This window comes from Carya illinoinensis, chromosome 14, assembly GCF_018687715.1.
Source record: "Carya illinoinensis cultivar Pawnee chromosome 14, C.illinoinensisPawnee_v1, whole genome shotgun sequence".
NCBI lineage: Eukaryota > Viridiplantae > Streptophyta > Magnoliopsida > Fagales > Juglandaceae > Carya > Carya illinoinensis.
In genome coordinates this window covers 23547089-23566636 of record NC_056765.1, presented here as the reverse complement: position 1 = coordinate 23566636, position 19548 = coordinate 23547089, and the positions used below count along the sequence as shown (strand labels likewise).

Sequence of the window (19548 nt, the reverse complement as noted above, 5' to 3'; positions counted from 1 at the left end):
AGTTTAAAAAAAAGGGGGCTGAATATACCAAAACAGAGCCCAAATGACGTCGTTGGACTCTGTTTTGGTTGCCAAAATAGAGTTAATAATTAATTGTAGTAAAACGGTGCCGTTTTGGAGGTAAACGGCGCCGTTTACTTCAGTCAAGACTCAAGACTCAAGATATTTCCGCCCCCCTCGGCCCCCCCCCCCCGAGACACTGATTAGGGTTTACTTCAAAGTTTCAAACTCAGTCACTCTCTCTCTAGTCTCTGGCTGTTCGGCGAATCGGCAGACTACAGTGCGGCACTCAGCCCCCACAAAACGGCACAGCCCAAACGTCTGACGGCTTCTCCGGTATCTCCTCTCTCTCTCTCTGATGGAAATCATGGATTTGGCCCATATGGGTTTGAAATCGTAGTCGGTGACTTCTCCTCGTTCGAATCGTTCTCCAGCGCCAGTCGATTTGTTTGTTGGTAACTTGGTTGTTGATTTGTTTTTTGGTTTTTTTAAGCTCCGTTTTAACTTTTCAGGTGCCCCAGTCGGCACTCGGCAGTCCCTGTCGGTCGTCGCCCCGAGTCCCCACGCCGTCGTAGATCTGGGTCATCGCACGGTGCTCACGAGCCACTGCCCTCCCACAGTCTCACCGACTCCACTCCGACTTGCCGGAGCGGAGCATATAGCCTTCGGAGCCGGAGTCAGAGGTCGGACTCGGCCTCCGACAAAGTCGGAGTCGGAGTCGGATGACCCAGATACTGACTCTGATCTATCGGTGCTCAGCCCTAGGTTTGAGTGTTGGTTCTAATCTAAGAATCTATTTTTAAAAAATTTGAAACTCATCCAATAACAACAAAGGAACCAAGATAAGGGGAAGTGGGGAACTACCTTAAAAACTCATTAAATCTGGTCTATTATCCCATTTGGAAAAAAAAAAAAAAAAAAAAAAAACATCTGATAAAAATAAAAGTAAATAATAAAATGAATAAATAAAATAATAAACATAATAATTATAAATAAATAAATAAATTCTAACTAAATTAATCTTAAATCCTATTCTAGGTTCGTATGTTACATTACTCTTGATTGTTTTAACATTCAATGCAATGTAACTTTTGTTCCTACAGATAGCTTGGAGAAGGTTTTCTATGATTATACGTTTTGATTTAAACCATGATAATTGTTTTTTAATCTCGACGATTATCACCTAACCCAAGTTATAGCTTCCACCCAATATATGCCACATTGTTTAAAATTTAGTAATTAACTACATCCATTTGAAACACTTTCTTGTGTAAGTGATGCTAGTTGACATTATATTTTGACATAAGTTGAACATGTCAATCAATTTTAAAACTTTGAGATACAGGGCAAGGTTTTTGCCAGATGCTTATGCTGGGTTAGCAGTTTAGGTTAAGTGGGGTCATTGTCTTTTCTAGTGGAATAAAAATAAAATTGGTCCAACTTCTATAATACATTTGCTCAAGTAATGCTTAATAACTATGTAAAATGGGACTTTCTGAATGGCTTTAGAAAACCTCTAGCCTCTAAGGAACACTATGTACAAAAGTACAAAAGAAACTTGTTTTTGGAGAAGTGAAATTATAAGAAGGTTTTAGCTAACTTAGCTAGTAAAATTTTTTGGTGCTATAACTAGGATCGAGGTTATAGGTTTGATTCCTTGGGTATAAGTAATTTCTTTTCCCTTTTTTTGTAATAAGTAATGTAAGAAATTTCTAGGCGCCACATCCTATTAGTGGAAAGTCAATGACTTACCTAATCCATGTGATTTGGGTGTGTTATGTTGGTCCTAGATTTAACTGGGCAAAAGACATGATGTGTTTGCACAGTCTCCAAGGTTCCTTGTCCTAAAAATAAAAAACAAAAAAATAAAATACAAAAAAGGGATCAAGGCTTAGAAAGATGGGAGAGAACTGCATTTTATTATTTACTCATATGCCAACTAGCCTTTTTTTTTTTTTCCCTAAGGAAAAATCTGAACTTCTAAAAGTAAATATACCATAATGCAAAGCACATAATTATAATTTCTACTAATATTTCTATATGGAGAATTTTTTTTTTTGATAGGTAAGAGATAAAAATTATTGATATGAATGAAAAAGACATAAGCCATGTACACAAGAAGTAAATAGATAAACACATAATTAGATTCTAAGAGAGATGAATTAAAGACAAAAAACCATTAACATTGTCCCCATTTAGTACAATAGCAGAAAACCAAAGCAGTAAAGTGTAGAGAAAAAAATTCTTTAGCTCCTCCATTCTGCGTTCCTTATCATCAAAGTAATGCACATTCCTTTTTGTCCAAAAACACCACATCATACACAACAGGATCATCTTCCATGCCGCTACCACTTGAGGACAGCCTTGCAACTTCCTCCAACAACTCTATCTGGAGATTAAGGTAGAGCTTTAGAGCTAACTAGATTATTAGGAGCATCAACCTCTAGATTGCTGAAAATTGACCCCTTTATATTGTTAAGTACATAAAGATCTACTTGGTATGGTTGCAAGTTTAAGATGCTTATTTGGTCTCAAAATTTTTGTTGAATACCTTATCATATGTAACATTTTATTTAGTTCTCCGATTATTTTGGTTGCTACTAGAAACTTTGTGGACAAACCTAGCATGGCATCCTATAAGCATATAACCTCATCTTAAGCTCGCAAGAGATGACAACACAAATTTTCACTCACGAAATGGGAAATATAATGGTAGAGGATACCCACTTGAAATTGTGGAAAAAGGATGCTAAGTATTATTGATTGTCAAAAAATAAAAATTATGCCCAATACAGTGTGCCTATCACACTATATTTTTGCTGTCTTTTTTTTTTTTTTTTTTTTGACATATCCATATTAGATACATAATAATATCAGTATATGAAATGTATATTGAAGTTTCTGCAATTCCTAGGTACCTAGATTCAAAAGTATCCCTATTGCCAAAATTTTAAAGCCAAAGATTTGCATTGCCCTTTAGTGTCTTTTGACATCATTCTTTCTCTTATGTATTGTATTTTCATGTTTTCTTTGTTCCCCAGGCATTCTCTTATCATTCCAAAGTCTCATTTCTGTTCTTTAAAATCTAGTCCACCACATGTAAGTAATTCTCAATGGAAACTTTCAGTTTGTATTAAGCCAATGTGCTGTTAGTCATGTTGTAATAAGCATATATGGATACAAATTGTCTGCATTATGTATATAGTGTTGTCATGAATGGTCTAGATTTTGTATTAAGTACATCGATACAATCAATTTGCATTACGTGTATAACACTTCCCGAATTGTGTAAAGTGGATATTCATAACACACGAATGTTTCCACTGTGCCTTCCTATAGAACATTTTCACATTTGATAGTGTACATGGCTAATTTTTCTGACATATATTCCAAAACACAGTATTTGTAATCACGTTTGCAAAATCAAGAGTTAAACCCCCCCTGCCCCCAAAACCCAAAAAAAAAAAAAAATTGAAGCCAAAATTACAAGTTTAGTGAACCTTATTTGACCAACAATTAGTGTGGTTTGGTTGTGAGACATAAGCATGTGGAAACTCGATTTAGGATCGTGTAGTTAGTAGGAAAAAATATGAATAATAACAGGAGGTTATCATATATCAGCTTCTGCTTACTACACAACCTTAATGTAACTACAAAAAATATATTAAAAAAAAAGGCCCTTCACAGCTAGTTTACATAAGAAGCATCTCCATGCAGCTGGCCTCCGAGTTTGTTTCACAGCATTTCTTATTTATCATGCTTTTCACCTACTTTACCTTTACCTTTTCATATTTGGAGAGATTATATAATTCATGGTTCCTCTAAGAAATTTATAATAGTAATTAAGATAATTAAATTTGGCAAACCAAAATCAGATATGCTGGATTGCTTGTCACAACAATACTGGAGGTGATGACCTGAGTCTGTAACAAAACTTTCAAAGTTTTGAATTTGCCTTTTGTACCAAAATCACTATGAAGATATGCATACTTCACCTCCAGTTTTATGGTTAGATAGTTGCTAAAGAAAGAAACTCGTACATAGATTATATTTTTACTATAGTCTCAACAAAGTTCTAATATGATCCATATCACAGTAATCTCCTCTCACCCCTTTTGGTTGGTACTTGTTGATGATCAATCACTCAGTTCCTTGAATACATTGAAATGTGTGGGGATTTTTACTATGATGCATGCCTTCTTACCTGTGTAAAGTTAATTAGACCCATACTTTTGTTGAGAGGAGGCTGACAATTGTTAGTTTGGAGCTTGACCCTCTTGGTAGGTTTCAAATCTGAAATTTTGTACATCTACTTGCTAAAGTTGCTTGAGAAATCTATTAATGTGTTATACAAACAATACGGCTATTTCCAAATTTTTCTCATATATAGACTTATAAATATATCTCCCCGTGTGTGTGATTGGGGTGGGGGGAGTCCAAGTTGAAATTCTTCTTGTATGTCTCCTGGTTAACTCATGTGCAAGTGATAGTTGCAATGTGTTCAAAAGTGTCGTTTATCAGCAGCAATAATGAAAGCTACTGGTTGTGGTGTGTACTTATATTTCACTGCTATTACTATTATGTATTCTTTTTTTCATTGATCAAAAATGAATTGTCACCTACATGATTACTTTTCTATAATGCTTTCTATAATGCTTTTGCTGCTTGGAGTACTCCCAGCCTATGAGAATTTGATTTTTTATTAGAAATGCTTGGTGGTTGCTGTGCTTTGGCCCATCATGTTGACTGTCTATAAACCTTTTAGGCCCATGACCTAACTCCAAATATGACCCATCTATTTTGTTTTGGAAAGATTTATTATCAACTGAAGCGATAAAGAAATCCATATAAATGACCTCTATTAATCACATATAAGCTGTTCACTTAGAAACAATAGAACTTTCATGTTCTTCTCTTGATAAGTCAAACATAAAGAACTTTAAAATAGAATCACACTAGTAAAAAATGATTTTAATCACTAGTATAACTTTTCCATTGACTGGTTTGCTTGTAAAAAAATGCTGAAAACTTGCATAACGCAAAAAAGGGAATACTATGATTAAACTCCCTGAGTAGCCAGGCGTTATTCACTCATGTTAGATTCAACAGTTCTATTAGTTTCTTTAATGTTCGCTCTTGTGAGAGGGCATTACTATGATACATGAGAAACAACATCATTGGAATAAAGTATACCTATAAGGATTTACTATTCTTATTGGCTTCTCAACCCATTATATGTGTCTTTAGCCCCTTCAGTTAGCCATTTTTCATCTGTTGGGGGAAAAAGAAAAAGCAATGCAGATGTGAGGTATAACAACTGTACATTTGTGTGGATAGTTGCCCAAACTCTTATACCATTAAAAGAAATTTTACAAATCAGAAGATCATATGTAATAAAAAGTATAGGTAGAAACCTATTAAAAAGCCTGGTACAAGATAAGCATAAAATTTAAACAGAAAAAGCTAAATGCTAAAATTATAAAGATCCAAAAACTCCATATGTCCTACACCATAGGGTGCTCCATTCAATTTGACACCAAATGTAGTTCATATATCTGTCTCTTGGGTTGTATATATGTGTACTATATCCCAAAAGATGCTTTCAATTTATTTATTTGTTACTTGTTGTAATTGTTGCAAAATCCAACTCCAAAGGATGCTTCCCCTACCCAAAACCTGGCCCTTCCCTATTGAAATGGGAGAGCTATAACAATTCACTTCGATGGCCTAAAAGATATAATTCAAGAAGTTATATGTATGTTAATCCTGGGAGATATCTTCCATTAATAGAATTTTCAGCCAACTTAATTAATGTAATATATTAGATATATTTAATTAATAATAAAAATAGATTTATAATCTGATAAATCGCATTAAATCACGCTAATGTGTAAATCTTTTTTAACAAAATTGGTGTTAAAATCAAGCATTTTTTTTTTATTGAATTATGCGAAATTAATACCTTAAGGAGCATTGTTGAGACATGATACATTGCCAAGCAGCAGTAGTCGCATGCCTACATTTAAGAAAAAAAAAGTAGTGTGGAATGCACTCCAAAAGTATGTGTGTATATATATATATATATATTTTCTAAAAATAAAAAAATATGGTCGGAGAGAGGGATCGTGAGGTGCTATGAGAAAGTGCATTGCCTTTCTTCCTTTTCGAATTTTGCTAAATGAAAAGCCCAAGGATCACATTGACCTCGGTCAGGGGTTGTTGCATGGACCGGATCATACCCAGGTGCCAGTTCCAACCAGTCAACATTGATCTTGGCTCTTCTATCAAGATGGGCTAATTTGATTGGTTTAGACTAGACTTTAGGCCTTGGTTTTCCATTGGGTCCTATAACAACCCAAAAAGCCAAGGAAGCCCCAACGAAAATTGCAAAAGCCGAAAGGAAACCAGTGAAACATGAGATAGAGAACTGTGAGTTCGCAATATGCCTAGATGAGATTCTTAGACGTGGAGAAAGTCGAAGGCTCAAAGCTTCAAGTTTATGTAATACATTTACCATTTGGTCCTCCAATGGTGTCCATTTGAAGAAGAGAGGGTGTAAAATATCAGATAATGTAGAAGAGTGTTTTCCATTGCATGTAAATAGGGTATCTCTACAATGCCTCAACCTCCCATTGTTGGATATTATATAGACTAATATTATATACAGTCATGAATTATGCTAGTATCATATGGTTACTGATATTTCTTACTAATTAAGTAGGTTACAAAGAAACTATTACCAACGGGCCCACAAACTTAAAAAAGAATGAAAAAACATAATAATTGTCCAAATATCGGAATATCTATAAATATTTCTATTAACAGTTGGAATGGGTGGTGCATGGGTGTTGGAGACTGAAAGGGAAAAGAGAGGGAGGCAAGGCCTTGGTTGGCTGGGCATGGTGGTGTTAAGGCTGGGTCACGGGGTTGACTCTGAGTGGCCATGGGTGGCGAGGTCATGGTTGGAAGCTGAGCATGGCAGCTAAGGTACCAAATCTAGTGAGATTCATGGTTAGAGAAGGTGGGAGAGGATGAGGGATGGTGGACCTTCGGATCTAGGGAGGGGAGGTGGCCTATGGTGGGGCTTGATGCTCGAATTTGGGTTGAGCTCAGCGGCACACAGCATTGGAGGAAGCCCGAGGGAGAGAAAGGGATGGAGAATGGCCAACGGTGAGAGTGAGAGGCTGAGGGAGAGGGGGAGGCAATTGACGAGGCTCGTGGAGACTTGTGAGCTGCTCCCAGTGGCATGGTGGGGGCGCGGTGGAGGGAAAACCAAAGGGAGAGGAAGAGAGGGGCTTCAGGCTGGGTTGGGCTGTGGGGGGAGAGAGAGAGAGAGACTTGTGGGGCGAGAAGATCGGAGGTGGGGTGGAGCCCGTGAGGTGGTTGTCGGCATGTGGCGGCAAGGTCGTTGGCCACAGTGGTGGCGTCAGAGAAAAGGAGGAAGGCTATGGTGGGGGAAGGGGAATTGAGGAGAGAGTGAGAGAGGACGGTTGAGTGGGGGGAGGAGAGAGAAGGAAGAAGAAAAAGTTAGGATTTTGGGATTTTAATCTAGGTCATTCATCCTTGAGTTTCTAATTTGATATAAGGGTAGATATTTAAACACTAAAAATAAATTAACTTAATAATAAGTAGATGAAATAAAATGCACTAAGGCCAAATTAAAATCAAACCTTGTTTTATAAAATGACAAAGCAATATTTTTCATCATAAAATAAAATAATAGAGTTTACTAAATATTTGTAAGAGAAATAAATCCATCTAAACAATAGAGTTTTTAACATAAAATAAAATATTAAATCTCACATAATATTCTTAAATAAATAAAATCATTTAAATAAAATAATTTTCTAAACTATACATTATTTTCGGGGCTTCAATTATAAAAAGGCTTATTTAAAAATTAGGCTTGGTTCAATAATGCAAAAAATACCCCTCTTTAAAATAAATTTTTTCATTTATTTTAAACAGAAAATCTACACAGCAGCCTCACACTTTTTCACACCATTGAAAAATGTAAATTTACTATTTTATCCTCTGTTATTTTATACTGGTGTATTGGGTGTGGGGCTGCTGTGTAGCAGTGCTCTATTTTAAAATCACCCGATATATTTAAAAACACAACTTTGATATTTAAAACACGTAGATGAGACTTGTGACCAATTGAAAGAAATGAGGGGTTGGTCACAATATTTTTCCAAAGCATCGTTTTTACAGTCACAACTTGGCTACAATCCTTTTTATGTGTGGAGAGGCATTTTTGCAGCCAAGGGAATCTTAATTAAGGGCTGTTAATGGTGCATGTGGACTGAATAAAACATTAAAGTGTGGTCTGATCGTTGGGTTCCAACAAATTTGCAGCATTTTTGTGCTTACTCTTCCCATATATTATCTTCGAATGCCACGGTAAACATGTTATTTAATTCTTTTTCCAGAACTTAGAATGAAGAGTTCATTCAAAATATCTTTCCATCTTACGTAGCTGAGCAGATTATACATATCCCTCTTCATAAGTGGGCTGTTGATCAGCTTGTATGGGGTGCAAATAAGATAAGTATGTACTCTGTCAAATCTGGATATCATTTTGCCATGGAAATGGTTCATAGGAAGGGTGATGTTGGTACTTCTCATTCACATGGTCATCTTGTCAAGTTTTATCCAGATTTCGAGATATCACATGTGGGAAGACAAGGAAATGATGCTGCACATATACTAGCAAGATATGCCCGATCCATTGAACATACTCTTCAATGGTGGCATAGTTGCCCATATGTAATTTTAAATGTTTTAGTAGATGGTGATATGTAATTATGTTTATCTTTGAATTGTGTTCTATCTTCTGGGTTGTCTTACTCTTGTATTTTGTATTGGATGTTTATATATTGAATGAAGATGCAGTCGGTTAAAAAAAAAAAAACATGAATCAAATCAAGTTCAAATGGAAATGAGGCCTCCCAATTAGTGGAAGAAAGCAGGACACCAGGGAAGCAAAGAGAAACAGCAACCACATCGTGATCATAAAATCAATGCCAACAAATTAGATCTTCTACGCTGCTGATATTCAAGGAAAAATTACAAAAATCCAAGAATATTATAGCTCACCTCTTTTTTTTCTTTTTTCTTTTTTCTTTTTTTCTTTTTTTTTTTCAATTCCAGAAGAAGAAGAAGAAAGAAAGTAGAAATAACTTATCAGCCTAATTTAACTCCGTCGCCCAACTTGGAGATTATGGAAACCTCGATGGCTCAGCATACCACCTATTCTCCTTCTCTCCTCCTAATATGCCACTCAACCATAAAGAAACACAGAAAAACTTGGACACCATAGCTATCCACTTCAGAATTTAGCACAAGTAAGAGTAACACAAAGCATTAAATAAAGAGGCGCCTTACCATTAATCTACCATTTACATGTCCATATATGTTCCGCTGCCTAATCCACTCATAAGGCCACGGTATGAGCACTAAGAACATGGTATTAAACCTTGTTCGAATCAAATAAATAAGAAGTTGGTATTAAATGTAAACTTCACTTATTTGAAATGGGTTAAGAATAACTCAGCTTAATGAGTTTGTACATCTCCTCTAAACTAAAATGATGGACAATGGAAAATTAAAATGAGGGAATTTGTACAAAAACTTAGACATCTAGATGTTTAACATTTGGAAAATGATAGTATAACTACCAATTATGTCCAGTCATATCTTTTAATTTTTTTTATTTATTATTTATAATTAAGAAAGTGACTATTAGTGAATTTATATATTTTTAATCTTTTTATTAATGGTCAAGGATGTTTAAAAAATATTAAAGAAAAAGAAAAAAACTCATTTGTATTAGTGTGCACATTTGGTAGGCACATTTGATAGGCACCCTAACATTGTCCTTAACATTTACCATGTTTAAATGTTGTACTCATAAACTCATCGACAGTACCTTTTTGCTCCTCCAAAATTAATATAGAAACCATTGGCAAGAATTTGAAGAAACTAAAACAAGAGGCTTTACGAGCACGTACTTGTAAAACGCAAGATCGGCTAGCTGTAAGATAAAGGAAGTTAAAGAGGTAAGATTAAGCTTAAGTAGGCAAGAATTCAGATTGAGAAAGCTAAGCATTAGTTATTGGGTGGCATAACCACCAAGCTTATATGCAATACACGTCTTTCAAGTAATGATGAGAAAGTCTATGATCTCGATCCCCTCTCACGTCATCATCAACCATAAACCAATACAAACTTGTACATCTCCTCTAAAATTAAAAGACATTCAAAAGATGCTCCCAAATAACCAACATCAACCCAATGATTGTAGTAGACCGACTGAGTAAACATGCATATTTCCTCATCCTAGGTCACCCCTATACTGCCAGTACAGTGGCCAAACATTTCCTGGATAATATATTTATGCTACATCGCAACCCAAGTTCAGGTGTCAGTGATCTAAACCCTGAGTTCATTTCCAATCTTTGGTCGGAATTATTTCGCTTATAACAGATCCAATTAAACTTAAACATCAGCGTACCACCCTCAGTCAGATGGACAAACCGAAATTGTAAACCAGTGCTTAGAATGTTACCTCCGATGATTCATTGGCGAAAAAGTGCGAGATTGGAGTAAATGGCTCGCATTGGCAATATTCAGGAACAACACTTGTGAGCATTCATCCACTAAAATCACACCTATTGAAGTTGTCTACAGATTTTCCCTCCCTGTGTTCTTTAGTACACCCTAGGAAGTTAGGAACCGCCCTTGTGCAAGCTGTGGAAGACAACCTTAAAGAAAGGGATGGGATCATGAAAACTTTGATGGATAATTTAAAAAAACCCAGGGAGTGAATAAAAGGATTTGTAGATGTCAAGAGAACCGATTGGGTGTATCTCTGACTCAAACCTTATCAGCAACTGTCTGTAGTTGTCCGAAGAAATCAAAAGCTAGCACCACATTTTTACGGCCCCTTCGAGATTTGGAGAAATTAGGAACAGTTGCTTATCGACTACAGCTGCCTCCCGAAACCAAGCTACACACAATCTTCTGTGTTTCGTGCCTCAAGAAGCATCTCGGCTCCTCCACCATACCACAACTGTCGCTGCCACGAACCGGTGCTGATGCTTCACACCTTCCCGAGCCCGAGAAGATCCTGCTTATACGGCTCAAACAGTAAGAGTGGTTGATACCACCGAATTACTTGTTAAGTGGAAGGTCATGGGTGACAAAAAAGCTAGTTGTGAGGAGATTAGGGATTTCAGAGCTCGGTTTGGGTACCTTGCGTACAAGGTCCTTGAAGAGAGGTGTCTACCATGTCTCGAGCCACGCCGGTTGCATCTTGGCAGCTTTGTAAAAAGGTTCTTTGACCGGATGGTGATGGTTAGAAATTGAATAAAATATTATTTTTTTAATGTTATTATTATTTTAAAATTTTAAAATATTAAATATTTTATTATATTTTGTATAAATATTTAAAAGAATTATAATAATAAAAAAAATGAAATGTGAGTATTTCTCAAAATAAATCATTTCTAAAAATTGATTTGAATTGTGAGAATACTTAACTACTATTTATTAGTTTATATTTATTTTATATTATTATTTATTATTATTCAATACTTATTTATTATTATTTAAAAAATATATGTGATCATCTCTAAGACTATTCATTCAGGTCGGAATTTTTTTTTTTTTCAGTCTGATCCGAAACCCATATAACTGGATTTCGATTACGGGTTGAAATCCAAATTATATACCCTAGGTTCGATTGCGGGTAAGGAAACTGGGTTCCAGATTTACAATCCAGTACCCGGGTGTATTTGTTTATATACGTTGAAAACAAATGCACCCTTCATTATAGGAAACTGGGTTCATCTTCTCAATGCTAGGGTCTCTCTCTCTCTCTCTCTCTCTCTCTCTCTCTCTCTCTCTCTCTCTCTCTCTCTCTCTCTCTCTCTCTCTCTCTCTCTCTCTCTCTCTCTCTCTCTCTCTCTGTGATAGCACTCTACTCATTGTTCTTCCTCCAAAAAAACCCTACGTGATTACGCAGTCCATAGTGCAAAGAAGACGACAAGGTAGCTCTCTATAAATGGGTTCATAACGCCGGCAGAGTACTGACTGAGACCAATAGCACTCTCTGTGCTCCGGCCTCTCTTTCACGCGAAATCGCCTCATTCTCGTGACCCAAGGTTTTTTCTCTACAATTTGGGCCCCTTTTATTCCAATTTTGTTTTATTATGATAAGAAAATGCTATTTGCTGATGTTTCTTTCACCCTCTCTATCTCGCGTCGTTAGATACCTTGGAATGACGATGATGAAATGCTACAGCTTGTGTAGCTTTTGTTCAGGTAAGATTTGTGCTACGACATTCTGTGCTAGATCTAGGTTTTTTTTTTTTTTGTTATTTTGTTAAATATGGGTATAAAGTATATGCTGTTAGTTTGATAGATCTTAGAAAACGTGAAGAAAAATCCCGAGTCTTTGATGTTGATTACAGTGATCTTATGCAAGATGAAGTGGCTAAGGTCTTTTGGTTTTATATTGAAGTGGGTTGTTTGTTCTCTATTTTATGGTCTTTTGGTTTTATATTGAAGTGGGTTGTTTGTTCTCTATTTTCTGTTGTCTATTTGATATGTTGGATAACTTCAGAGTTAAAGATTTTGTAAAACTTGTAAGAGTTGAAGATCTATTTGATTTGCGTGCATTACTTTTAACCAATTTCTCCATGACTTAACTAACTTTTATTTTAAAATGTTTCATAATATAGTGAACTTAGACATACTACCAACTCTTTGTGAAAAATTCTTAACGAAAATAATGTTCCTAAATATGGGTCAACAATTTTTGGTTCATTGATTGATTTTTGTAAATGTATACACCTCTTCAAGTTGGTTATTATGTTCCTAAATATGGGTCAACACACACACACACACACACATATATATATATATATATATTTATATATGGAGGTTCATTGATTAGCATATCCAAGAACGGTAACTATAATAATGCCTTAAATAGCTAGTACCAACTAGAACCTGATCTCAATTAAACCTCCACCCAATCTATTAATATTTTGAAAACAACATAGATTATGAATAATTAATCATTACATTAACACCAGAATTCCCCTGAAATCATTAGGTTTTTGTTTTGTTTTTTTTACAGGTCTCCTTGTATTAAATAGGACTTGTAAATTGGAATTCATATGGTACAACCATGCTTGCTTATGAGATCCTTGTGTTTGAATGGTTCTTTGTGAATGTCACTCTGAAAACATGTATAATTCAACATTATTTACCCATCCTCCCCATTCACATTGAAACAGAACAACAAAACAAAGCTCAAATATTTTAATCCAGAAGATTTGCACACAGAACATTCTGTAGCATAATTTGACTCAGTTATCATTGTTTATCATGAGTGCTTTTAGTCTTCTGTTACCTGTTATGGCATTGTAAGGTCATTTTTAATGTATCTAATTCTATTAGGTAACCTTCTTTTTTCTTTCTTGTGGATTTTTCCCCTTTTGGTTTGCAAGCCTTTGTCTTTTGACCTTTTTTTTTTTTTTTAACCAATTTTTGAAATCAGGTGAGGAGCTTGTCTCTTAAGACCACCATGGGGAGACCAGTGCGCATATAATGAGTTCTTGGCCAAGGGAGTTCTGTAATACTTCCATTAGGGAGATGGCAAATTAGAAAAAATATAATTATGGTTTTACTTATATATTGGTTATTTGTTATTATATAAAAAATTAGAAAAAATATAGTTATGGTTTTATATATTTGTTATCTGTCATATAATTTGTTTGTGGAATTTGTTGGCCATCATTTTAGGTGATTTAAATTTACATGAAGATGCTAGTCCAAAAATGAGTGGTAGAGATCTTACCAATGGTAAAAATGAGTTCTTTGATGTCTAGAGCATGATATTTTTGATGAAGTGTTTTTGTATTATATAATTTTTTTGTTGAATCCTGATACAATTATGCCATTTTGTAGGATATGTTGCTTTCAGATTTATGTTATTTTCATTCTATTTTATTTTTTGCAGGATCACTTTCAAGCCAATTATTTTAAAATTGCTATTTGGTGTGGAAATTAAATCATTGATTTTATAATTCATATATTGTAATTTAGTATTTCATAATATAATGTATAAATAATAAATAATATAATATATAGTGGATTGTATTGTAATGCATGCATACTTGCATAGATGAATATTGAATTCTTTTCTAGTTTACATGCATTTTTATTGCGAGGCAAATTAAGTGGAATTTTGATATAGGAGTTGATGATACTTTTCAACCTCTAAAGCGCACAATCAAATTTATTTTTTTTTTTTTTATAAAAAAAATTAAAGCTATATGAAAAAATATTGGATACATTTAGGCTTTTATATGAGATTTAAATTAAAAAAAAAATCGAGTTCAATCCGGAATCTGGGTTCTGGCCTATTTTTTATCCGGGCTAATCCGGTCTGAGTTTCGGCCTAGATTTGAAATCCAAGTTTTGATTTGGGTCCACCTGAATTCTCGAGTTGAAACTCAGATAAACAGCCCTAATTATCTCATTACTTAAACACAATGAATAAAACACATAAAATGCACGTGTCCTTGTTAAATCCCTTTGCCTTTGGTTAATTTTTGTGTTCTGTTATTATAGTTTGTAGTTGTGGGCCGTGTTGGCTAGGTGTTATTAAGTTTTGCTGCTATTTATCCTTTTAGTCGTGGGCCTCGTTGGCCTAGTCGAGTTCAGTCATGATATGGGCCATTTTGGCCGAGTCAGTAGTGGGAGAAAATATTAGTAGGGGTTTGCTAAATTGTAGGGCCATGTTCTAAGTGTTAGATAAGAGTCGATACTATTTATATGGTATGGTTGGGATTATCTTAATGAAATCCAGCCGAAATTTGAATCAAATATACTTGTGGAGGTTTGGTCCCTTGAAGTATCAATTATTATTTTTGTTCCATTTCAGTTGGGACAAAATTAACGGTCTGAACATGAACTCTAAAATTAGAGTTTCAAATTTATCTTTATATGCAACGAAATTTCATCAAATCTAGAGACATATTTATGACATCATAAGGAATGCTTTCATGTAGAGAATTTGATCTTAAACATGTCATAGTATAGTCTCTAATAAAAACTCCGAAATACAAACAAGCATGGCATGTAATTAATTACATGCTTTTAAACTCTCCAAAGCATCAAATAATATTTAATAATATTTGTATAGATGAGAACAAGTAGCATAGACTTTGATACTAATGTTAAATGAGGTTAATTTGAATTACTTTAAGCGGAGTGGGATTCCCACATGCCCAGATCTTTATTCATCTTACAATCCACACCAAATTTTTGTGATTAGACATCTATGTTGCTTAGAAGGATATTAGAGTCGCCTAAAATAATTCTATACTTCAATATGATTGTTATGAGAAATTGTAGAATGATAGGAAAGCCTTTATTTTGTACGTTCACTTTTTCCTCACTTTTAAAATATCGTACATAAAAGCTCATACTCAAAAAGTTTCTTGATGGGTGGTTAATTAATAGGGGAGAGTTATTTAACTGCTTGTAACTCCACCAAGATATGGATAATACATAAGTCATTGGGTACGCATTTACTAACACACACACACACACACATATATATATATATATATTTGCTTCCATGTAAATTTCAGGGACACATGCATCATTCATGTCACATTTTGCATCTTTGGTCGTGGCCTAATGATCCTTTTATTCTGTTGTGCCTTACCTATGCCACGTGGGGATCTTCACAAATTCAACATTAGGGATCTATTGTAGTATCCCCACATTATGGAAAACAAGATTTTTTTTTTTTGGTCCGCTTTAGTCAAACACCCGGTCTTGATACAAAAAGGGTATCAATAATGCAATATATTGTTTAAAAAAAAAGAAAAGAAAGAAAGATATCCGGTTGGAAATAAAAGGTATCAATTTCTACCAAGCTTGCCGCTAAATATACATAAGTGGTTGACAGTTGTTCATTCCAACCATTCAAAAGGCAAACCCTCGTGCCACGTACCCAGTTTCCACGTGGCAAGCCCACGTTCGCAATATAGACACCGAATGTGCGTATTGAACTGGAGTGGTGACTGAATTCCAAACATTTTCTCCTTTATTTTACTTAATTCCTTTCTTTCGTTCTCAATCTTTATGTGCCACTATTCAGATATACCATCATCCAACACTTCCGTACATAATGAGAGGAGATCCTCTTAGGAGAATAACAAAGCTGGTCTGAATTAAAAAGCCTTTCTGATAAAAGCTTCAATATAAAGCAGCTAGCTAGCTGGCACTTCTTGGTTTCGAATATCTCCTTTCCATCCTTCTCTTTTTCGTTGCTTCTTTTGACGTCCTCTTATTTCAAAGCACTTTCCAGATATGTATTGAATTCCATATATTATTCGACCTTTATGAGAATTATTATTATTATTATTATTATTAACAACTTTTGACTTAAATGATCCTATTGTTTACGACAAATATAAATTATTGAATCTATATATATGCCTCTAACTTTAAGTTTTGGGATAAGTAGTTTCACATAGTATCAGAGAAGAGGTTTTGAATTCAAATCTGACTCTACACTTTATCTTATTTAATTAAATATTACATGTGCAGTGTTTGTTTATTAAGATGAGTCTATCCTACAAATGAATGAGAGTGTTAAGCAAAATTTAAATGAAGGTGCGTTTGGGAACACAACTATTCTCAAGTAATTTTCGATATTTCATTTCTAAACATTACTCAAACAAAAACTATTTTTTAATTTCAAAATTTAATTTTTTTCTCTAATTATTACCTAGTCATTTCAAAATTTCTACAAAAACTCAAAAATATCGATAACTCAAAATACCAAAATAACTTAAAATAATATATCTACTAAATAAGTCTCTCTAATAAATACTTGTACCATTTGGCACTTATTGCTATATGATAATCAAACCTTGCTAACACTCCATATTCTTCACTTACAACTCAAGCATCAAAATTATTTGAAAAATATTGTAGAGATAAGGGATGAGTTATTAACAACTCAATAAGCAAAGAAATATGTACTAGTATATAAATATAAGCATTTATAGAGTTCAGAATGCAAAATAAAACATTTTTGTTTTCAGAATACAGAATCAGAATATGTTATGAAAAATATCAAAGCGAAAGTTCAAAAATATTTTTATTCAAAACTCCTTTGGCATAACATAACTAAAATATCACATCAGAATTAGAATTCCATGCTTAACCCATGTGGCAGGGTTGTATAAACCCTGACAGCCAACTGAGCAGAAGCAGAATATGAGATCTTTATCTTATTATTCTTGGAACCCCAAGTGTGCACATAGGAAAGACTACGCAGAAATCACTTTGCTTCCAAAGTGGATGCACCGGAAACAGAAAAGTTGGTACCAACTTGAACAGAAGCTACAGTTTTACACCTTTGGTAAGGTCCTAACAAAACATAAACAAAATGTCATGTTAGAAGTTTATGGAGGTCACATCATATCATATTAGAGTACTAACATATTTATAACACAATAGAATCAAATAATAATCACATAATTATGCACAAATTTTTATATTCGCTCATTTTTACATAGTCAATAAACAAAATGTAAAAATAAGCTCATGTTTACACTAGTTATGACAAAAAATACTTTCATCGTATACAAAGCTTCATGAGTAATACAGAACAAATAACCGAAGTTCTTTGAAATTTACATTCATATCAAAATATGCATATTTTCCAAAATTAATCTTAGTTCATTTTTTATGCAAAGTTTAGCATAGGAACACTACTTACATGAACTATTTAGCTTTTCAGAATTTTTTCACAATAATGCTGAATGAGTATTACTTGTCATGTATAAGATTGTCATGTAACTTCCATAAATTTTCAATTAAATACGTATTTCAATACTTAAACCTGAAATATTAAAGTAACCTATGTTTCTCTTAAAAAATCTAAACTTTTTGTAATCCTAAAATATCATCATTCCTCAAATTCATCATTTTTCATTGAATTTCTCTCTCTATATAAACTCTATATTATTTATGAAAATTAAAATGCATGGCTAACATTTATACTCAATAAAAACTAAACCATGCAAAATACGTCACCAACTTAATATGTACTTAACATAATCGTAACTCAAAAAACAAATTTCAATTATACTCAATAAAATTTGTTTAAAATTTCAAAATAAATTTTATTTATGAAAACTAAAATGCTAGTCGGCTGAGGTGGGTATGCTAGCAATCTGGGCGGCTGAGCACTGAGAGAGAGAGAGAGAGAGAGAGAGAGAGAGAGAGAGAGAGAGAGAGAGAGAGAGAGAGAATGAAATAAGAGGGCATGGCATCGAGGAGGAGATGAAACTCACCGTGAGATAGTGAGGAGGCTTGTGACAGTTTGGGGTGACGTGTAGTGCAGGGCGACACCTTCAATGTAGGTGGAGATGACGTGGTGGTGTTGGCAACGTCACTAGGTTTCACCGACGTGTCACGAGCTAAAAAACTAAGACGGGGGAGAGGTTTTCTTGCTTTATTTTGGATTCATGAAACAAAGGCTTTCGGTGATGGTGAGGCTTGTGTGGTGGTTCCTACATGTGGTTTAGGGTTGACTACTTTGGCATGGGTTGGAGGTTTGAAGTAGTGGCTTGGCGACTTCTGTCGTGCAAGAGAAAACTCGACAGCGTTGGGTGGTTTCTGCATTTACCATGGACTGTGGCCATGGGGAGGTGGTTTTCAAGGAGTGGTGGTTGGTGGTGCAAGGGTAGCTCTGTAAAGGAAATTTGGCTATGGTTTATCTCATGATGGTGTAGTAGCAAGGTGGCACGACTTGGCTGTGATTGTGGAGGTATAGTAGGCTAGGAGAAGTGGTTGCGACAAGTAGTGAAGGAGACCTTTCACTCAAAAATAGGGCTACAAAAACCCTATCTTGGAAAACTATCAACATGCAGATTATGTGTATATATATACACTGTCATGAACCCTAGAAGGGTGGAGATGTGTATGGTGTGGAAATAGGCATCTCCATGTGCATGGTATAGATTCAGATCTTTGGTTCTTACAGGCTTGGGTTTTTGGGCCCATTTCTAAGTATTTGGGCCCACATCTTGAATAGTGTATGAAATTAACAATTCGGTTGGGTCGATTAGAGTGGTTCTAAATAATTTCTTTGGTTTGTCTATATTTTTTATTGGTCAAGCATTTTACAATAATGAGCCTTGACTCAACAGCTAAAATAGCCCATTCATCCTGTAGCAAAAGAGAAATAGATATATCTCAAATTGGTCTATTAATTTTTTTTTTACCTAAATATCAAGCCCAATAAAAATCTATAATCTGCCAAGATAAATTTTGGGCCTGCGGCTTGTTCAGAAATACTCACTAAATCTTAAGTGGGCTTCCCAAACATATTAACCTAAAACAATATTGGAATGCGGGCATCGTGGTAAGCCAAGGTGTTACACAAACATCCAACTCTCAAACCATTAAACTCATCTAAACTCAAAAGGTCTTTACACGTGGGGT

General features: G+C 34.7%; 1 long non-coding RNA gene across 1 annotated transcript; it reads left to right on the top strand.

Annotated features, from left to right (window-relative positions):
• The first annotated feature begins 4115 nt into the window (after positions 1-4115).
• Positions 4116-14089, top strand: LOC122294955. Its single transcript, XR_006237815.1, has 3 exons — positions 4116-4548; positions 13571-13875; positions 14033-14089. It is a non-coding gene; the product is annotated as an uncharacterized LOC122294955 (long non-coding RNA).
• The last annotated feature ends 5459 nt before the right edge of the window (positions 14090-19548 follow it).